The sequence below is a fragment of the Talpa occidentalis genome, unplaced genomic scaffold (genome assembly GCF_014898055.3).
Source record: "Talpa occidentalis isolate TD23 unplaced genomic scaffold, MPIMG_talOcc4v2.1, whole genome shotgun sequence".
Classification (NCBI taxonomy): domain Eukaryota; kingdom Metazoa; phylum Chordata; class Mammalia; order Eulipotyphla; family Talpidae; genus Talpa; species Talpa occidentalis.
In genome coordinates this window covers 36,168,596-36,189,489 of record NW_026555331.1, presented here as the reverse complement: position 1 = coordinate 36,189,489, position 20,894 = coordinate 36,168,596, and the positions used below count along the sequence as shown (strand labels likewise).

At 37.6% G+C, this 20,894-nt stretch overlaps 1 protein-coding gene across 1 annotated transcript in view; it reads left to right on the top strand.

Moving 5' to 3' along the window:
* LOC119239816 (RNA-binding protein 12B-like) overlaps positions 1 to 20,894 on the top strand; it is a 290,681-nt gene that overhangs the window by 77,533 nt on the left and 192,254 nt on the right. The window lies entirely within an intron of this gene.

Below are 20,894 nucleotides of genomic sequence, written 5' to 3'. Positions count from 1 at the left end.
AATAATGAGAGAAGAATGATGAACTAATATCACCAGTCAACACAGAATTCCAGTAATAGAAACAGCAAGATTCAGTATTACAAAAATATTGTTTCTCCCTCAAGCTTTCTAGAGATTCAAATAAATCATATTTAAAAATCCAAAATTTATTTCTGAGGAAATTGGTAAGCCATTTCTAAAATTATATGAAAATGCAAGTGACTAAGAATATACAAGATCCCATGAAGAACAAAATGAGAGAATTTGCTCCATGGGATAGCAAGACTTATTATAAAGCAACATAATTAGGAAATGTGATGTTGATAAAGATATGACAAATGGATCTGTGAAATAAAATAGAAAGTCCAAAAGTAGGTGCAGAAATAAATAACATATATTTTGTTATGGAAACATAACAATGCAATTCAGAGATAAAAGGATAGTTTTGTCTTATGCATTTTCACATCCTTGTTAATTTTTTCACAATATAGGATTTCTTCACTTAGGTGCGGTCACTATAGTTCTACTACCAAAACATCCATAGTCCTCCAATATAGTCCATTATGCTTTCCCGCACCCCCATTTTCTCTCCTTCCTCTCCTTTTAAGGAAAAAAAAACTTGACTCCTGCTTCACATCATGCACAAAAGTCAATAAAGGCAAAAGTTAATAAAGGCAAACAATGATACTTTAATATATAACAATATTTTCATTACTTTGAAGTAAGGAAATACTTTTTAAGGACCATACATGTCACAAGAATAGAAAAATCACCATAAAAGGAAAGTCTATCATAGACTCCACTTTCATGACCTTATCACTTCCGGTAGCCCCATGAAGACAACATTAGAAAGTGAAAAAACAACATATACTGGAAGAAAATATTTGCTATATATTTAAGAAACATAAGCCTTATATCAAAAATACATAACACTCTTAGAACTCTTCCAGCCCAAAAAAAAATTGACAAGAGACTCTAACCAGTACTTCACAAAGAGAACACCTAAATATGGAAACACACTCAACTTAGTAATCAGGGAAATATGAATTAAAACCCCAACAAAATATCACTATGCAATTACCAGAATGCCCCCCCAAAAAGAGATCATGGTAATATCAGCTATTGATATTTGTAAGAGTAAGGGACCAATAGGAATTCTTACATATGCTGATCTAAATATAAATTTGGAAAACAATCTGGCATTTTATACAAAAGTTGAACATAAACAGAACCCATGATCTGACCACCTCATTTCTAGAGTATATATATTCAATAATGTGTGCATTGCACCATTAGTCCAAGTACCAAATATGAAAAGAACCCATCTAATAACAGAAGAAAGGATAATCTGTGGTATATTCATTCAAAGGAATCATATGCACAAATAAAAAGGACCTATCTATAGTTACATGAAATGACATGGACAACCTTCACAAATAAAATGAACAAAGAAGCCATACAAAAAGTACACACTGTGTGCCTTGATTCATTCAGACTGACTAACAGAAATACCACATACTGGTAGTACATGGGGTTTGGCGGAATTAAACAACAAACATTTATTGCTCATAGTCTGGAGGCTAGAAATCTAAGATCAAGGCATGGCATATTCAGTATCAGGTGAGAGCTCTCTTACTTACTCAGAGATGACCATCTCCATGAGTCCTCCCAGGGTAAAAAAAGGGAGGGGGCTCTCCGGGGTCTCTTTTATAAGGGTCCTAATCCCTATCATTTGTAGACTCCACCTTCATGACCTTATCACTTCCAGTAGCCCCACCTCCTAATACTACCACAATGGGGATTAGATTTCAATGTGAATTTGGAGGGCACACAAATACTCCATACATAGCACCATGCAAATCAATTATATAAAATTCAAAAGCAAAAAACACTACACTATATATATATATATTTTTTACATCATTTTTCATTTTTGCACAATGTATACATTTTCATCTTGGTCATAGTCCCCATACAATTCCCACCCCTTTTGTTTTGATCCTACTCCCTCCCCCCGTACTGTGTCTCTGGTTTATAGTTGCTTGTTGATTTTGATTTTTACTTTATTATAATTAGCCTTTCACTGTAGTAATAAAGGCAACAGGTGAAAAGTAAAAGGGCCAGAAAGAAGCTTTCTGAAATGATGGCAAATCCTTTCCTTGACTCAAGCAGTAATGACACAAGCACCTCGTTTCAGATGACTCACTGAGCTACACACTTCTTTCTGTGCTCTGTAACAGTTGAATTTTGTCATATCCTTAAAAGTTTATTTCTAGAAATTTTAATGTTTAGATGTACGGACACCCACTGTTTAACAAGGATACCATCTGAAATGCATAGTAAGGTGATTTAGTCTTATGCAAAAGCCATCATGCAACCCTAGATGGTGTAACCCACTCTGCACTAGGTCGTGTGGGATAGCCCTTTAGGACCACCATGACATGTCATTAAGTGACACATGACTGTAATGTATGAAGATACTGAAAATTAGGCTCAAGCATTATTTGCTTCCTTGACTCACACAGCTGCAGCAGTTATCCAAGCATTTCACTTATGATGACTCACAAAGCAAAAGACTGTAAACAACTCAAATGCTTTTCAGTAGACAACAGGCTCATAAATTACAAGACATCCAGAAATACTATGGAGATTTTTAAAAGAATGCGGCACCTCTGTGTGTCCCAATATGGGAGAATCTCCAATAATAAGCAAACAATGTACAGAGGTGTATGCTATCATTTAATTTGGGTTTTTAAATGAGGTGAACATATATGTATGAGAGTTTTATATATGCATATAATATTTCTTGAAGAATGGGTATTAAGTAAAACCCAGTAGCAATGGTAATCTCTGAACTGGGGAATGGGAACAGTAGGTTATGATGGAAAGAAAACTTCCTTTCACTGTAAGCACTGTTAGCATCAAGTGAATGTAATATTTTCAAATAGATAAAAAGGTGATATATATATATATGTGTGTGTGTATATATATATATATATATATATAGAGAGAGAGAGAGAGAGAGAGAGGGAAATAATATACACACACACACATATATATATATAATTTTTTTTTGAGAAAAGTGTGTGAACCAGTTCCCATTTGAGGCTGGGACAAAAGTGTCCACTAGGCAGGTGAAAGCCCGGGGCAAGCACAGACGGGTTTGAGAAGCCAGAGCAAGTGCAGAAGGTCACCAGTCTGGACAGCGTCAGAGACAGGGATGATAAGGTCAGGGACCAACCAAGATGCTCAGGGCAGGGAAATTAGACAGAAGCAAAGCACCTGAAGAAAAGAGATTACAGGTCAGGAGAGGAAATGCCGATGATAGCTCTGGGGAGCCCGACATTGCTGGCAGAGTTTAACAGGCCAAGGACAAGAAGACACCACGCTTTTACCTGTTATTTTGTTTGTATTGATCCAACATATGATCACCCCCAGAATAAAATCTTTGTCTCCTCCACAATACCTATTTATAGTGCTGTGCACACAATGGTCTTTGAAAGGAGCTGTTTCCGAAAGCATAAAGGCATGACCTTTCCTCCCAGTGGCTCAGCGGGTTTTCATACTGTCAGCCCGAGAGTGAGTCTGAGCCACTGACTGATGGGCAAGTGAGTATGAAACAAGATGCCAGCCTTTGATTCTCTTCGTTTTGTGTCTCTGAGCTGGTCTGACCAGCGAGATTTCAATCACATAGTCCACACTTTCCACACTTTTTCTGCTAAATCAATCTATCCTGTTAACACCCATCATTTCAATATTTTACCTTTCAAATTTGTTGAAGGGTTATGTATACCTTTTGAAGAATACATTCTGGGATAGCAGATGCCACACTGAGGGCTCTGTTGCATCCCTCCCAAGGACCCTCAAGACTCCCACAAGGCCAGAAAAGCCTGTAAAGGAAACAAACTGAACAGAGGGGCAATACCAAAGCCACAATATGAAAGAGATCCATTTCTCAAATTAGCTTATAGCCAACAGAGTCCTTTTGCCATTTAACACATCTATAGCTTCTATATAGTGATGCCAAGTTGATTCTCGGTGCAGTTTTTCGTAAATCTCATCCAAAATATGATTTGGAAAAAAAACGCACCTTCTTATGAGCCCACTGTGTACTTGAAAGACCCAGTGCACAAATCATTTGCACCTGTACCATTTCCATCCCGTTCTAAGCTAATTTTAAAAAGGCTCTGAAAGCCTGCCAACAGCACATGTGCACAGAAGATAAAATGTAATAGCAATTAATCCAATCATCTCTGATTTAACGTTAATTTAACCCAGTGGATTATGCCTTGTTTTGTGTGCAACTGTGTTGATCCTGCTACATTTCAGAGAGCCCCCAAATCAATCAAGTCACAATCCTTAATTGCAGTCAAAATGGGGAATTCCACTCAGCAGGGCCCTTCTCTAGAGTATCTATTCCTCCCAAGGAAGAAAGGGAAGTCAAAGAAAGAGGCGTCTCTAATAGCAGGCTGCTAACATTGCAGCTGATGGTGTCAGGACTCACTAAGAAGAGTGGCCTCGTGTTTGCTGGCATATTCAATTGCATTGGGGCTTCTTGCCAGAATGAACAGGAAAGGGCCATCCGAGAAAAACTATAGAAGCATAGTTGCTCTTTAAGCTAGAAACAAACAACAACAAAAATAAAAAAATAAATTCTGAGGCTACAATGCTTTCCTTCCCCTTTATTTACAATACAGACTGAATGACTATAGCAGTTAAAGACCTGAATTAGGACAGCTGTAATTGAAAACGAATACCATACTACCCCCTGGGTCTGTTTTAACTGGGTTAGTGTAGATCTGCATTCTTGGGCCAAGACTGATTGTGAGAATATTTGTGTTATGATGCACAAGGAATAGAGAAAAATTTCAAGTTGCAAATTCCTCCTGTTTGGGATTTACTGAGAACTGAAATGATAAAAAGTGTTATACCTGGGCTCAGGGACAGCCCCAGAAGTTCAATTATAGTTCAGCCTTAGTTAAGGATTAGTTAATAGATACTTCACATAAAGTGCTACCATGTTCTTTTTCATAATTTTTCTCTCCCCTCCTCCCTTCCTTTGCAGCTGAGAATAATTAACTGTTCTTTTGTGAGTGTCATTTGTTCTCAAGGAATTAAATGCCACCTTATTTCCCAGAACAAGAATTCAACTGTCATAATTATAGCTTCATTTCAGAAGCAAAAAAAAAATCATAATTTATTACAGATTGTTCAGCATGTGAGATAGGTTTAAATGTCATTGGAAGTAAATTGTGGCATGTCATGAAGGGGTTTTAGCCACCACTGTAATTGATTTATAATTTCACATTTAAAATGAACAACATTCACCCATTGTTCTCATATTATATAACTCTGACAGCATCCCTTGAGAATGAGGCATTCAACTTGGTCAATACACAATAATAATAACAACAATAATAATAATAACAATAACAATGATATGCCAATTTGAAAGATAAGCAGCAAAATTAGCATAAGCACTAAGAACATATGTGTTAAAAATGGAAACTCAACCTCTATAATACAAGGTAAAAATTCTACTTTAGAGGGCATGCATTCAGATATTATCATTGAACTCCATAAAATTAAATGATTCTCAGGGGTTTTAATGAACCCCATAAAATTAAGGACCATCAGAATTAAGGTTTATACTATTCTCTACCCTGAATTGTAAGGAAAGATACAATAACTGGAGGGTGGCGATGAATTTTTTCCATTTCTAATTTCAAGAAGATTAAGGATGGTTTCCAATCTGAACAGTAATTTATTGGGTTTGCGGTATGACCCTGGTCCCCAAGATTACACAGTGATGATAGCTGGATGGTGGAGGGACTACATAAATACTGGATTAGACCAGTAAGTGCCAGTGGATCTATTTGGCACAAATGAAGTAAGTCCTGGAATGGTTCTCCTACCTCAAAACCATAGCAATGGACTTGTGCCATCGGAATTTGGATATAGAAGCAAACACAAACTCACATAATGACAAGGACAAACTATACTATCAGTGACCAACCCACATGATCCAATGTTAGAGGCAAAAATCAGCCCTTTGCCAACCATCCCCTGATCTTTGAACTCTTATTTTTCTCATATTGGAAGGCTTTGCAAATGCAATTAAATTAAAAGCTCTTAAGACAGAGAGTATCCAAGCAGGCCCTAAATGTAGTCATAAGTGTTTTTACAAGAGAGAACTGAGGAAGTTTTTTACTAAAGAACAATATGCAAAGAGATGAGTGATAAGGCCAGGAGCAAAGTAATGCTGGCAGCCTCTGGAAGTGGAAGAAGCAAGGGACAGAACTTCTCCAGGAATGTCTAGAAGGGCCCTGCTGATACCTTGTTTTCAGTTCCACTAGACTAATCGCAAGTTTAAAAAACAAAGACATAATTTTCATTATATCTCTTTTTCCCTCTGCCATGAGCCCAGAAGAAATATCCCAGAAAGAAAAGGGAGTTGTTCTCCAATTAGTCCTATGGTCATGACCAACTCATGATGGAAATGTAACCTGAGCAAGGAGTCAACCTTCCCTGTTGTAAAACACAAAGATAGTGAGGTTATTTGCCACTACCGTATAACTTATGAAAGCTAGCTGAAACAACAAACTGAAAGCATACATTATGAAAATTTTAGGTCAGGCCTATAAGAGAAAAATGGGATTTCAAAGGAAAAACAGATCACTTATGCCTAGATCACATCATCATCCGCCCAGCTAAACATTTTTCTCTTTTTTTTCCCAATGGCTTTTTGTATTGTCTTATTTGGCTTTGCTTTCAATTTTGCATTGAGTAAAACAAAGACCTTACTACGAACTAACCAATTGATCTCAGCAGACCATCTATCTTTACCTCTTCTCTCCTTTGCACTTGACCCGCAGTCTTACACACTTTAAAGGCCTGTCACCAAAGGCCACCTAAGGTGCTCTAAGACAGTGAATGTGTCATTATTTACACCACACACACTCACTGAGGATCTACCATGTGCAGGTGACATAGGTACAGAGACACAGAGACGGAAGAAAAGAGTACACAACAGTGCTCAACAGTCAGTGACAGTTCAGTTCAGATTCATTCAAACATCATAAAGTCACTGGGGGTTCTGGACTACCACAGAGTACATGAAGGAGAGATATCTATGGGCACCTGGCCATGGGAGGGTGGAGAAGTGGAATCAGGAGACAAACCCTGGATGAAGTGAAACCTGAACTCACTATGGAAGGAAGAAATGGAGTTAACCAGACAGAGGAAATGAGGAGCCATCATCAGCAAAAGCAGAGAAGTGGGGTAGCTTTGCTTCTGGATTGCCTCTTGGACAGAAGTAGTGAGACATGAAGCTAGTGTAAGAAAGAAGAGTAAGATCAAGAAATACCTTGTGAACCACACTAAGAATTTTGGATTTTATCCCAAAGGCAATCAGATGCAATTGAAAGCTTTTAAACTGGGCTGTGGCATGATCAGATTTGCATTTTGGAAAGATTTCCCTGGCAGCTCCAGGAAGGAGGGGTCTGAGAAGGAGCTGGCCACTCTTGGATCAGGAAGTTGGTTAGAAAGCGCTTCCCATAATCCAAGTGAGAAATTATGAGAGCTGAAAGACAGCTCTGTTTCCTGCTCTGAAATATGGGGAAAATAATGAGGAATTAACTCATAGTTAGTGAACTGCAAAGCCAGTTCTGTTTCACTAGAGAGCTTTGAAAATTTTGCATTCATATTGTATCTTTTGCTTTAAATTCCAAACTCATAACTTGATTAGTTATAAAATGACTCTCTCCTACTCTTTTCCTTTTTCTAGGACACTTTCTCCACCCACACAAGAGTATATAAATTTATTTCTAACAAGTTAGTTCATTCATTCATTCATTCATTCATCCCACAAACATTTATTGAGTACCCATTATGTAGCGGGCACTGTGCTAGGTGCAGGATGCATAAGAACAAAACAAAATCCTTACCTCATAGAACCAACTGTCTAACGGGGAGACACATGATAAATACATAAACAAATTAATAATTACAAAATGCAAATTTCTATGCATAAACAGCAACAGAATGCTGAACTCTAGAAGAGCAGCTGTGCATGTGTACTCATAGAAATGTCCTGGAAGTCTCACCCAGGAGAAGTGAGTCAGTGGAGATGGGATCGTGAATATATTTACATTTAATTTCTATCAGTTATCATTCTAGAGAGGAAGTACTGGTACAAATAGTCTGAGGCTTTTATCCCAAAACACCAACTTTTTTTTTAAATATAGGGTCGTATTCTCCAAATAGCAAATAACACCTACAATTGCACGAGTAGAGTGTAGGAGGTTGGGAAGGAGAACTGGCTTACAAAGCATCTGCTTTCCATCTCTGGGTATACTGAGGCATTAACACCCCTGGGGACCTCTGGGTTAGGCTCAATGAATTTAGTAATTCAATATTGATTCAGGCCCTCAAGTAGATCTCATTTGAGACTAGGGCAAGGCTGGACCTCATAGGGTTGATGTATTTAGGGCTGAGTTCTGAAGTTGGATTGACTGGCACAACTAGAGCTCATTTTCATGACATAGAACCAAAGTTCTTATTAATGCTTTCTTTTTAAATGACACCAGTGAAAGAGAAATTGAGTTCTACTTTAGTTAAAAGTAGTCGTAGTAAGTAGCTCAGAGATTGAAGTCCCCAGAATTTACCCAACAGCATTAGTGTTGGTCATTTTGAAGCAGCCTTTTCTCAGAGTCCCTGTCACCTAAAGATAAAGAATGTGTGCTAGCAAACTAAATGCAATTTCCACTGTGGGTCTACTCAAATCAGGGCTTTTCTGCAGACGACAGGGGCAGTTGACAAGACTCTGGCCACCTGGCCAAAACTAGCAGGACAATAAACACTTTCCGTCACTGGCCAACAGGGTGGGATTTAGACCACTAACCAGCAGGTAAAAGGCTCTCTTCATCTTAGCTCTTCTATGCCACCCTTTCATCTGTCATCATTTCCCCAGGCCCAATAATTTGATAAAAAGAGATTTGATTAAGTGCAAGATTTACGAGGTTTCACACTGAGACAAATTATAATTCAATACAAGCCCATTTTAGAAAAAGGGCTAGGGTATAAACCAAATTCCTTATTCCTTTATCTAAAACCTACACACACACACACACACACACACACACATACTGGCAACTTGTCTCTCAGACTAATGACAATTATTCACTTTGGGCGTTTGGCAGATATATTAGGACACTACTTTGGCAGTGATCAAAACCATCTTCCTTTATGGTTCTTAATCAAAAATTTATTTCCCATTGACTAACCCCAGGAAAAGGTTATCATCTACTTTAGTCTGTACTTAATTCACTACTAATAAGAGATTCTTTTCTCTCCCAGTCTCAGCAATGCAGAATTACCATCATTCCCAAGACTTCTTTGGGTTCCTTGACCAGAAGAGGCGTTTAGCTATGTCATCCATGATGTATTGCACATTTAATTGCACTATGCAGCTATTCAAAAAGCATTCAGAAGTAATCATTTAGCATTAATATCCCAGGGCAATCCAAGGTCACAGTACATTAAAAACTAATTCACAGTGGTTCAAGAATGCATTTTTCATATATAGAGTAACATAATTCTTTTATGATAAAAATGATAGTGGTATTACAGAATGATGAGATACAAGATATTCTGAATATCCATCATTGGACCTACTGTATAAATGGCAAAGTCAGACCTTTGTTCTTCTCATAACTCAACACACCACTCATCTATATTAAACACAACTGACCATGTTCACCTTTTATATGACTGATCATGTTTTAAGGAGCAACAAACAGCTGCATATTTATTATCATAGATGATACAAGCATTTAATATGTATTGTGATGATTTCACTCTCCAACTTTATCTCTTATTGTTCATGGTCACTATAACCTCTAAAATTATAATATCTGCATGAATAACTAAAAGCATTTTGGTGAAAGGATACACATATGACTGTGTGTGTCTGTCTGTGTGTGTGTGTCCTATTAACTTCCAAGTATGCTATGAAACATAAAATTATTATAACTTCCATCAAACATATATCATGTTAAAATAATAGTGTCCTAAGGCTATGGCTCTCTCTACAATATAGAATGGGTGAGTTTCATCCTCCCAAATCTATCAGCTCTCACACCCCAGCACATCAGTAGTGGTATATCACAATTTGCTGCCATTCAGAAGGCAACATATAAGGAATTATTTCAACACTACACTGGGAATATTGTCATTGGTTATTTAATCTGAATGCAGAATTTAGCAGACACCAGACCACATTCCCAACCCACTGTTTTCTTTCTTATTCATTTATATTTCACATCCCAAATCCATCTTCCCAATCAGACCTTTTAGATTGGACAGAAGTCAGAAGTTATGTTCTGTTCAGAGGGTCATTCTAAACAACTAAGTATCATCATAACACTGTGTTTAGGGCACTGTTCTAGGTGTGGCACCAAGTTGAGCTTGAGGTTAAAGTGGATGTTACCATTCCTAAAATGGAGACAAGATATTGATTCATATAACAAGTAAAATATAACATTTGTCCAGTGATAACAGAAAACTGGACAAGCACTACATGACTGATTGCCAATGAATGATGCAGAATTTCAAGTACTGAGTTTAGAAGCTGTATCCTTACTGATTTCCACCTGCCCTTTCACTCAAGCTCCAGGACAGTCATGCTCTTGTTCCCGGAACATGGGTTCATGATTCACCACCTAAGCTGCCTTTCTCCAGACCACAGAGAAGGGCTTTTCCCAGCACTGCTAAAGAAAAGAAGAAGAATAAGGGATTTGATGAAATGAGAGAAATGTATGTGATCTGGGTAACTATTACCCAGATAAATAAACTATCAGAAATCTCTATTTTTCAAATGATTTTTAACATAGATAACCACTTTTAGGTGACTTAGGGAAACCAGTCATTCTGACTGCCAGTCCTTTTAAACAGAAATCTTTGTAGCCATTTGACTATCATCTTTCCTAAGTATAATTCATAAATTCACACCTATGGAACCAGGGGATTCTTCAAGCACAGAAACAAGGTGTTGTAGCTTCTTAGCCTCCTGGTAACGAAAACTGAAGCATTTCTCTGTCTCTCCCACTCTTCCTTTCTTTTTTATCCTAATTCAAAACATTATCAAATAAAAAAAGACCCACTTGAATGGAGTTGATCATAGAAAAACTGATTCAGGGACTACCTCTTAAAAGATAAGAGGAAACTCTTTGTCTTACTTTACAAATGAAGAAACTAGAGTTCCAAATGGCCCAAGGTCAGTAAGTTTGTGAGTGGTGGGCTTAATAACCAAATTCTAATATGATTAAACAGAACCACTGGAGTCAGATCTGAATTTTCATTTTAGTTCTACTCCTTGCTATGTGACCTCAAGCAAGTTGCTTCAGCTCTCTGAACACTGATTTTCCTTTTCATTGATACAAATGGGAATTTATATATTGCCTACATCTCGCTGGTGTTGTGGCTTAACACATGTGAAAAATGTCTAGTTAGTGCTTGCCACATAGTGGGCACTCAGAAAGTGTTAGTTTTTTTCTTTTGATACCATGTTCTCCATGTCATGCCATAGGGAAAGTGCTTGGTCTAGCATTGAGTTGTTGTTAGCAATCATTGTTATAGTGGCTCATTGACTGGGATTTAATCTCTGTGTCCTACTGCCCTCTTCTGGATATCAAATATCAGATCTGCTTGTGAATTCAGTTTGTTGGTCCTGTCTAATTGAGCAAACCCTGTATGTGACTCAATAATGCCTTCTCCAAGGATGCAATAGAAGCAATTGCTGTATACAATAAGCATACATGGACCAGAGAGGTAGTAGCAAGCAATGATAAAGTGATTACTAACTGCCATGCTTAGTAGGTCTAAGTTTTAATAAAGTGGCCTAAAAATTCAGTTCCTTTCAGGTGGGTGCCAGGTAATCTCACACTGATGTCCCAAGCTAGTCACAAACACTGGCCAAAGATGTGAATAACCAGACCTGAGGAACCAAAAAGAAAAACACATTGGGTTTGACTAGAAAGGGAATTCTAATCTATCTGAGGTTAATCACTTAGTGTTATTTGTTTAATCACTGAGTGTTAGAGCATATTTTTCTCCAAGTTTTTAAACTTTAATTACATTTATTCACAGAAATATAATCCATCTGTTTCTAATTCATTGGTTACAAATTGCTGTTTTGTACCAACTGATGTCCACAAAGTCAAACACTTAAATATTGAGGTGTTTAAGAGTTTGTCTTAGGTAAACATGGTGAAATGTATCATATGAATTACAAAATATTTGAGGTTCAAGTAATAGGCATCTTGAGGGATAATTTTCAGAAATTTGAAATACTAGCAATTCACACTTATTTTAGACAAAGGGTGAAATTCAAACATCTAAAAGTTAATTGAAAAGAAATAATCGGGCCTCCCCTGGTGGTGCAGTGTTTGAGCACTGGGCTGCGAAGCTGCCCGCAGCCTCTGCAGCACCAGTTCAATCCCCAGCTGCCGGCGAGGCAGCCCCACATGCCCCACATGACGCACAGACCTCTCCTGCTGCACCTGCTGCTCCCCTCAGCAATGTACTTCGTCAGTCTGCCTGTTCTGTTCCCCGCTCTGGCTCTGGTGAATTCTCTCACCTTCCCGTGCTTCTGACTGTACCCAGTGCTTATATAAATAAATAAATAAATCTTAAAAAAAAGAAAAGAAAGAATCTATTGTGTTAACTATTGATTCAGCAAACATTGGATATGAATGACACAAATTTTATTGTTGAGAAAAATTTAGAAACAACTAAAGATGATATCTTATACTTTCAACCCTCAAAATTAAATTTAATTTGGCCTGTCCAGTATCATTTAGGACGTTAGGGAAAAATTAGTAACTCTTGATTTGGAATAGGTAGATGGAGTTGGAATAGGTAGACGGTGGGTTAGATGGATGGATGGATGGATGGGTGAATTGTTCAACAGAAGGAATATCCACACAATTTAAAAATTTTAATATATTTTACTATTATTTCTATTATCCATATAATCTTCATACAAAATTATTTTTCATTATTACTTCAAATATTTGTTTTATGAGTCACAATATTTAAATGAAGATATACATTACTTTTTTTTCTCAAGATTTATTTATTTATTTATTTATTTGTTTGTTTATTTATTTATTTATACAAGCACTGGGTATAGTCACAAGCACAGAAGGGTGAGAGAATTCACCAGAGCCAGGGCAGGGAGCAGAACTGGCGGACTAACGAAGTACACTGCCGAGGGGAGCAGCAGGCAGCAGGAGAGGTTTGCGTGCCATGTGGGACCCTCACCCGGTGGCTGGGGATTGAACTGGCGCTGCAGAGGCTGCGGGCAGCTTTGCAGCCCAGCGCTCAACCGCTGCGCCACCGGGAGGCCCCAAGATATACATTACTTTAAAAGCAAGCTATAACAAAAACATTTTGTAAATTACATCTGTAAAGCATTTCAAAAAATTACCAACATTCTGAATATAAATCTTTCTATGAAATAATTATTTTCATGTGTCTAATCATGACCTAAGAAACCATAGTTTGTCTTATAAGTCTCTATTATCACACATTGAATTTGTTAAAGCAGAATTTGAAAATTATTAGAAAACACTAAGATATGACCTTGTTAAAACTTGAGGCTCATAAGTGAGAATAACATTTCCAACATCACCTAGCAAAGGAGGCAAGAGTAGGAGCCAATCTTAGAACTAAAAAACACTAGACATCTGTTATATTCCCTTCAGGGACACAAGCATACCTTCCTAGCACACATACAATGTACACGTGCATGCACACGCACATACACACACACACACACACACACACACACACACACACACCCCATTCATACACCCAGGCATTCATTTAGCAACACCAACCAAAACCCAGTTCAAAAATTATCTTCTTAAGTAATCCCTAACATGCCCCTACAGAATGAGGACCCTTTTCTTTGTTACCTATCTTCTTGCTCATTCTTCTATTGTTGCATTTAATTATTATCTAAGAGTCTGTCACTTAGCTAGACTATAAATTTCAACAAAAGTATGATCTAGGTCTTATTCAGATTTTTCTTCCCAGCTTTTGGACACATAGAACATAGTAGATGATTCAAGAAATGTGAATCACTTGCAAAATTGGATAACATGATTCAAAATATTCAATTATTTTGTTTGTATGTTGAATACTAAATATTAGAATCAGCTGACTTCTAAAATACTCTACTTCTCAGTTACTTCAGGAGAAGAGGTGAATTCTCAGTCACACATGGTATTCAACCAAAGGCTGGACAACAACTCAGTGAGAACTGAAACATGACTTTGGGCTATATAACCTTGTAGGTTTCTTCAACACCTGACCTCCTGTGATTACAATATGATATACTTCATTTCTCATCAGTATGGAGGGTCCTCAAAATATTAACATTAGATCTACTATATGATCTAGCAATCCCTGCTAGGTATATATCTGAACAATGCATAAACAATAGATAGAAGGGAGATATGCACTCTTACATTAATTGCAGCACTGTTTACAATGGTCAGGTTATGGAAATAACCTAAGTGCCCAAGTACAGGGGAGTGGATTAAGGAGATGTAATACATATGCATGATGATATACTACTCAGCTTTAAAAAAAAAATAAGGTGAACTCTTACCATTTGCAACAACATAGATGGAACTGGAGGGAATTATGCTAAGTGCAATATGTCCAGAAGAAGGATAAATACTGGATGGTTTCACTTATATGTGGAATACAGAGAAACAAAACAAAGGAACTGACAAATGTAAACCAAAACAAACTCTAGATCTATGACTGCATAATTGAGGCTACTACTAGAGAGGAAGGGTTGGGTAGGAATAAAGAGAAGAGGGAAACCCCCCCCAACTACTAGGCGGGGGTACAGGTTTTTGCCATTGGATTTGGTGTGGGGATTACATCTGAGGATATGTGAACATACTCCCCTAAAACATGTACAGTGTTGTAAACCAATGTTATCTTAATAAAAATTAAATAAAATATACTAGTTAGGGGGACCTTGGCTGTACAAATACCCTAGGGAATTTGATGAGATTGCCTCCTTGCTCTCTTACCATCTTCTACATTCTAAGGTTGTCCAGCATTTTTTAGTGATTTCACATCAGACTCCCTTTCACATTTTCCTGCTGGGACTCACTTAATTTGGTATTTGCTCTGACACCAGTTTTAACTACAACTGACACAAGCATTACTGTCTGAAGTCCTGTGCTGGACAATTTATATCCGTTATGTCATTGTGGTATTAAAAAGTAAGTACATTGTGATTCTCACATTAAGAGACCAACAAACAAAAAAACTGAGGAACTTGTCTAATTCCCACCGCTAACAAGTAGTAGAACCACACAATCCAAATCCATGTCTTGTTATCCCAGAGTACATGTTCTTAAACACTAAGCCAGTGCTTCTCAACCTTCACTGACCACATAGAATATCTGGAGGTCACAATTAAAAGCAAATCCAGATACAGCTGATCTGCGGAGAGGCCTGAGATTCCACAATTCTGAAAAACTCCGGTACAATGGATCTTCTAGCCTTCTGATTATTCTTTGAGTAATAAAGCAATAGTACTTTCAATGGCACCCACCCTTCCTAAATTCTCCCTTTGGACAACTAGTTCTTCTTGGTTCCACCCCACCCAACTGTAGAAGATTCAGAGTCAGCCCACAAGACAAATGGAGAGCATGGTGGATGGGCTAATCACTTCTGGCACATGTCTACACCTACCCACCACTGCATTAGCACCATGACAGATTACACAGAGGTCGGATGCCTAAATGTACCAAGCAAGCATCTTTCATCCACTGAATAGGAAAAAGAAATTCTTAGAATACATTCTCCTCTGACCTAAACCTATCAGAATTTAAATTTAACTATCAAAAGCAAAAAAATCAATAAATAATGCACTGAGCCATTTCAATAGGAGGTCCATAAATAGATGCTATTTTTATTACACTAAACAAGAAAACCAACAGTGAAGAAAGATCAGGACAAGCAGATTTAATGATTTAATGGTACACAATATAAAGTCATTCCACTTGAATAACTTTTAATTCACTACAGTGCAAAGATTCCAATTGTGCCTGATATTATGAGACATTCAGCAGTACTGGCTCCTTATATATAATAGCAGCTGCTATGACATCCAACCTTTACAAAGACATCTTAAGTTTCATGATCATGGTGTCAAGGTGATAAGTTTGCCCTTCCATGGGTTTAATGATAGATGATAACATCAATCTTATCAAAGAAAATACCTCATATACAAGGTAGAATAACTGTATATACACAGCTTCTTATTTTACCAGATATAGTTAAAATATAGTCAGAAGGGAACTGATCACTTCGACATAAAACTATGTGTATGTAAACACATGCAGATATAGTGTATTTATGCACTTACATGTTCATCTATCATGTGCAGATACGTACATTTAGTGACTATTCCATTAGCTGCTTTATTCAATTGAAGAGTAAGTACTGGGGGGAGAAAAGATGAAACACAGGAATTTTCACACAGTGAAATTATTCTGTGGGATACATGACACTATGCATTTCCCAAAAGATCATAGAATGATACAAAACAAAAAGTATAACTTAATATAAACTGTGGCCTTTAATAAAAATGCATTGATATCAGTTGACTTATTGTAACAAATGAACCACACTGATAAAAGATGCTAATAATGGGTGAACTGGAGGGGCGGGGTAGTGGCTTTATATTACCTATTCAATTGTTCTGTAAATTTAAAACTGTTCTAAAAAATAAAATCTATGAGTTAAAAACACACATATATCCTAGAGGAATTACTAGAGCTAAAACTCATAAATTAAGATGGTTTTGTCGGGCCTCCCCGGTGGCGCAGCGGTTGAGCGCTGGGTTGCGAAGCTGCCCACGGCCTCTGCGGCGCCTGTTCAATCCCCGGCTGCTCCCCGGCCACCAGAGGAGGGTCCCACATGGCGCGCAGACCTCTCCTGCCGCCCGCTGCTCCCCTCAGCAGTGTACTTCGGTCCTTCTGCCTGCTCTGCTCCCTGCTCTGGCTCTGGTGAATTCTCTCACCCTCCCGCGCTTCTGACTGTACCCAGTGCATGTATAAACAAAACAAACAAACAAACAAACAAATAAAACATGCCTCTATTTAAAAAAAAAAAAAAAAAAAGATGGTTTGGTCAAGAAATAAGAGTTCCTTCCAGGTGAGAAATTTAAAAATTGTGAAGTAGAAAATATCTGTCTCATAAACATTCCCCTTTTCATCTATCATTTTCCTTCCCCTTTGTTTATTCCCAACAAACACTTAGCACCTTCACGAAGCCCTATGCCCAGCCAGTGTCTTTCACCATGTCCAATGGATCTTGACAAATGTTCATCCATATTCCAGAACCACACTTTCCCATCAAAACCTACCCACCTTGTCCCAGTGCCACTTCTCCAGGGCTGCTCTTTTCATAGGTAGGATGCCAAAGAGAAGGAAGGAGTCTAACCACACTGTAGTTACCACATTCATTCACTCCTGTCACATAATCCGATGGCCTCATAGCCTGGCTTAGTCAGAGATAGGTTATCTTCATCAGGGTCCCAAGAAATAATTTTAATGGCATGGAAAGTATATTTCAGACTCAACAATAAACATGGAGAGGAACTATTTTGAAGCAGGCAAGCCATTTGATACCTTCAAAGCTATTACAACTTCAGGAGCTGCTCTCCCTGATTTCATTCAAAAAGGGAGGGGCTCCATTCTGCACCAAGCCCACGAAGTAGTACACGCCAACGAAGTTTATCATAAGAAGAGAAGAACTTTCACTCAACATATGTGCTTATTTCATCGTGGCTGTTTGCTATCATCATTATCATTCTGCTAGTTTTGCAAAAAGTGAGGGTTCAATGGGCTATGATGGAGGAGACAGGTGCTTTGGTGGTGGGTATGGTATGGTGACATACCTCTGAAGGTGTGAGCCTATTCCCCTATATCATATTCAATGCTGTAAACCAACTTTATCTCAATAACAATAATAATAATAATACAATAAAACAAAACAATATCAAGTGCCCCTAGAGGCAGTTCTGATCTCTGCCTAGGAGTAGTTTACTGGAATTATTTAGGTTGAGGAGACAGCAATGCACATGGGTTTGGTGCTAAGGAAGGAGAAAAAGAAAGAAAAATTAAGAAGTAAGTTATAGCTAGTCATGAGTTAACAAATTGTTCAACATATTTCCTGAAAAGTCTTCCTACATTTTAAAAATATCCTTCTCTTGGATATTTTCTTTCTGTCCACATATCCTTTACCCCAGAGTCCCAGTTGACTGTCTCTGAACTTTATAAGACACATCAGTCCCAGTATTATGTGGTATTGTTCTCTTCCACTTCAGTGTGGAGGCCAGGGAACTGCAATCCCTGAAAGAATGATTCTCTGTCTGCAATTATTTTTATAAATGTTCCTCTGGAACTCACTAGTTTTAGCTTTAGTTTTATTTGAGAACATTCTGGCTTGTTTTCTATTAAAGGCAAGGCAGGCAGAGAGCACAGTAAATGAAAAGATATTTCCAGCCGGGTTCTCAGTGAGATTTACTTTTCAGTAAATAAAGTACCCCTGGGAATAAACTGTTCATCCTTTGAGATGTATTACTATAGTTCCTATCATATCTGTCAATTCAGGAAAAGAAACAATTTGCTAAGTATCCTGTTTCCTTGGAAATTAATTCTTATGTGAACTGCTTCAACCACTTTGTCCTTTTATCTCTTAGATCAAATATAGACTCTTGGCTTCCTCTTCAAAGCCACCCACCACTCCAACTCCTCTCTCAGAGGCTCTCTTGCCCTCTTGACTGGCTGCACTATGACCAGCCTATCAGCTGCCTTCTGGTCTTCCTGACTGTGCACATGGCAATCTCAGACTCATTGAAAATGCCAACTGCCTCATCCATTAACTGATCCCATCCTAGACTATGACCTCTATTGATTAAACCAAAATATTTATTCTTTCCTGGAATGCCCTACTAGCTCTTTGTCTGCCTTAACAGCAAGCAGGCATTGCCCACTTTTTATTCTTGAAATAGTCTTCTATCCTAAAAATGAATTAACAAAGAGATCTACTTGAACTATCATTTCCTACCAGTTCTGCCCACCAACACATACAGAATTCAACAGACTTAGTCTTTCCTGGAGCCCAGTGTTGGAGTTAGGGGCATCATCTTTCCCTTCCTGGGTTCTTAACCCTCTGAGAGCACACAAACATCCAAGGGCAAATCAGAATCTTTGGTTTAAGTTTGTAAAATTTGACTTAGATAATGCAGCAATGCTTCCATGATAATTGGGTCCTATCTGTATCCTGAATTAAGCAATCTGTGACCAGAAAAGAATCTGGAACCAAATGAGTAGAGATACGGTTGGGTCTGGTATAAATATAGGCTCTTCATCTGTTTACAACTATAGAGTGAAAGCACAAGTTTCCACGATGTTTTGACTCAGGCACATGCAGCAAATCAAAGCATAAAAGGAAGGGAGAGGCAGATTTCAACTACTTTCTCATTAGTTAATTCCATCCTAGAAGTTATGATGTGATAATAATTTCCAAATCTCAGTATTACAAATACTAAAGTTTATTTATGGCTACTGTTATATCACCATGTTATGTCAGCTACAACTCAGTTTCTTTCTATCTTCACTCCACATCTAGTCTAATTTACCTGGGATATTGCCAGTCAAATATCAGAGGATAAAGGGATATAGCAAATCCCACCCTGGTGTTTAAAGCTATTACTCCATAGTGATCCATTTCCCTTCTGTGGAGTAAAAAATCTGACTTTTCCCAAAGAAAAATGTGGCCTTTGTCCTCAACTTCTGGGAGGCAATCTAGGCCCTATCTTTAGGAATGTCTTCATTTAGGGCAGGAGCTAGTCATGTGAACATTAAGGAAGGGTCAGCAATACCCTAAAGTCTTAAGGTGGGGCCTGCCAATGCCAGAAAGACCAACTATGTGACTTAGGATAGGTGCTTTTGGTCAGCCACATAGGCAATAATCAATCATGCCTGTTTAACGAAGTCCAATAAAAAACTCTGAACATTAAAGAAGATGAATATCCCTGGTTGGCAATATTTCACACATATTGTCTCACATGATGTCAGGAGGGTCACACATCCTGAGCACAACAAAAACTTTATGCTTGGAACTCACCCAGATTCTGCTGTATGTATTTCTTCCTCTTAGCTGATTTTTCATCTGTATATTTTTTCCTGTAATAAACTGTAACCATGAGTATAGCAGCATTAGTGAATTTGGTGACTCTTTCTAGCACATATCAAAAAGTAAAAGAATGAAGTTGGATTACTAACACCATCTACCAAAAAAAAAAAAAAACCCAAAAGGATTAAAGATTTAGAAACAAAATCTGCAACAATAAAAATCATTGAAGAAAACATAGGCGATATATTCTATGATATCAACAATATAATAAAGATATTTTTGGTGACTCAACCCCTATGACAAGAGAATTAAAAACAAAAATAAATAGTTAGTTTATTGCCTCAACTTAAAAAAACTTCTATACAGTGAAATAAAAATACAAGACAATTAAATAGATACCCTACTGAATGCGAGGAAATTATCACATAATATATAACTGATAAGGGATTAATATCATATATTATAACATATAATTAATAACATATATTATAACAACTCATATAATTCAACAATAAAAAACAAATAACCCAATTAATAAATGGCAGCAGATATGAACAGATGATTCACCAAAAACAATATCCAGAAGGCCAAAAGATACATGAAAATTGTTTACCATCACTTTTATTTTCTTACATCATTTGTTCATTTTTGTATAGAAATTGGTTCATCATCACTAC